Genomic DNA, 2,333 nt, shown 5'->3' with positions numbered 1-2,333 from the left:
CCCCCCCCCCCCCCCCCCCCCCCCCCCCCCCAGCGCAGGAGGGAAGATGGAGGTGGGGCAGGAACAGAGAGAAACAAATAATGGTGAGAAGAATGTGGGTCTGCAGCAGGTTTGGCGCTTCAGAGCCCTAGCCTTCCACACTGTCTGTCCCTGGAGAAGGAGGCAGGATTGTGGCAAACGGCATTAAATCTGGCTTCCCCTGAGAGAAATGGTCTTCCTCTGGGTCTGCAGCCCTGCTTGACAAGCAATGATTAAGAGGGTAATCCTGAAAGGGAATCAGGAAGGAGCCCAGCCTCTGAAATTACTTTTTGCTAAGCTCCTCTCCCCTATCCAGATGGCCACAGATGTCCCGGATGGCGCGAAGGGGGCAGCTTCACCACCACCGCACTTAGAAATATCTGCCCTATTAGCTCACATGCAGGTTGGCTTCCCTTCGACATGCCTCAAACGTCTCCTGGAAGGCGTGACCAGATTTTCTCAAAACACACCACTTGAGGTGCCTGGGTGGCTTAGTCAGTTAAGCGTCCGACTTTCACTTAGGTCATGATCTCGTGGTTCCTGGGTTCGAGCCCCGCGTCGGGCTCTATGCTGACTGCCGGCTCAGAGCCTGGAGCCTGTTTCAGTCTGTGACTCCCTCTCTCTCTGACCCTCCCCTGCTCACGTTGTCTCTCTCTCTCTCTCTCTCCTAGAAATAAATAAAAATAAATAAATAGTTTAAAAAAAAAAAAACACACCACTTGCCTCTATCAACCCAATAAGCCTCCCGGGTGTAGAAGGCTGCATGGTAAGGCCTGGGCTCAGGAGCTTGGGGCCCAGCCAGCTCACACCCAGGGTGGAAAGGGGGCCAGGCTTGTGGTCCAGATCTGAGCATCAGCCCAGCTGATGAAGAAGCAAGCCCAGGACGTGTGCAGGTCAGCTGCTGAGCTAGGCACACAGATGGACTACATTTCCCAGAATCCCCAGCTGCAAGGTACAGCCATGTGACTCAGTTATGACCAATGGCATGGGAGCAAAAATGACAGGCTTCCCTCCCAGGCTCAGACCTGATCCAGGCTCTGTCCCAGGCTCTGTCCCCACAGCCAGCTGAGTGCAGAGGATCACAGCACTTAGGGGAGGAAAGAGCCAGGACTCAGAGGGGCCTGAGTGGAGCCTACACCTGGCAATAGCCCCTGATGACCTACCCTGAATAGTGACAGGAATTTTTAACACTGAAAGTAAACATTTTCTGTATGAAGCCTCTGAGATTTCATAGTTGTATCTATCTCCACAGCTAGCATATTTTGCATTTACTGATATAATGCCCTAAGTCAATATTTGGTCGTTGATCAGGACTTTGTGGCAAATAACAGAAAACCCAACATGTACGGGCTTGAGCAGAGAAAATGGAGTTTATTAGCTCCTGTACCTGGGAAATGAGGGGCAGGCGGGGTCCAGGCATGGCTTGATCAGGGATCTAAAGCAGCCCTGGGAGTGCGTGCCTGCCTTGGCGCAGCCTTCTAGGTTGGCTCTGAGTCAGCCAAGCTCCTTCCATGGGGGCTGAGGTGGCATCTGGCCATGACTGGCAGGGGCTATAGCCCAGAGTTCTCTGTGTGTCTGGGGGTCGCATGTCCGGGGGGACTTGAGCCGCATTGTCCAGGCTGAGGCACACTGAGCCCTGAGTTCAGAGTCACAGAGTGGAGGAGGCGCAGATCGGCTCATTGGACAGTGGTGGGGTCACTCTGCCGGCTCCAGGGAGCCAGGGACGGAGACGCAGTGTGGGGGGGTGGGGGGAGCTGTGGAAGAGACACACAGCCCATGTCCCCTCCTCCTTCCGGGAAACAGCAACACCCTCCACGTCCACGATCATCTGTGCCAAATGGCCCAGCCTGGTCTCTGTCCTGCTGTGAGATCTTTGTTCCGTGTGGGAGATGGTTTCAAGGCTCTCTGGTGACAGGCCTGTGAGCACGTACCTCAGGGCGGCGGGCTCTGCAGGAGCAGCTGAGCTACAGACACGGGGGGACAGAGACCTCGCTCAGCGGCGTCCCTGAACCCCTCCCACCCTGGAGTGTGTACACACATCCACACATCCCTTCTCTGCCTGCTCTTCACCGATTTACCATCAGTCTGGGCCAAAGGAACATGGGAAATACAGACTCCTTCCATAGACAGCGTTTTCCTTCTCTACTGCGGTACTTCAGATTTATCTGGTTTGTTAAGTTTGTGACCCTAAATGTCACATATACACCCCAGGGCAGTCTGGGGCCAGGCGGAGCCTAATTTATTCCTAATTAATTCCCTCAAGTCTAAGACCCTTCCTTTCATCCCTCTCAATGCCCCCAAACCTACTCCCATTA

This window comes from Hyaena hyaena, unplaced genomic scaffold, assembly GCF_003009895.1.
Source record: "Hyaena hyaena isolate Hyena2069 unplaced genomic scaffold, ASM300989v1 scaffold_967, whole genome shotgun sequence".
Classification (NCBI taxonomy): domain Eukaryota; kingdom Metazoa; phylum Chordata; class Mammalia; order Carnivora; family Hyaenidae; genus Hyaena; species Hyaena hyaena.
Note: the sequence above shows the minus strand (reverse complement) of the source record.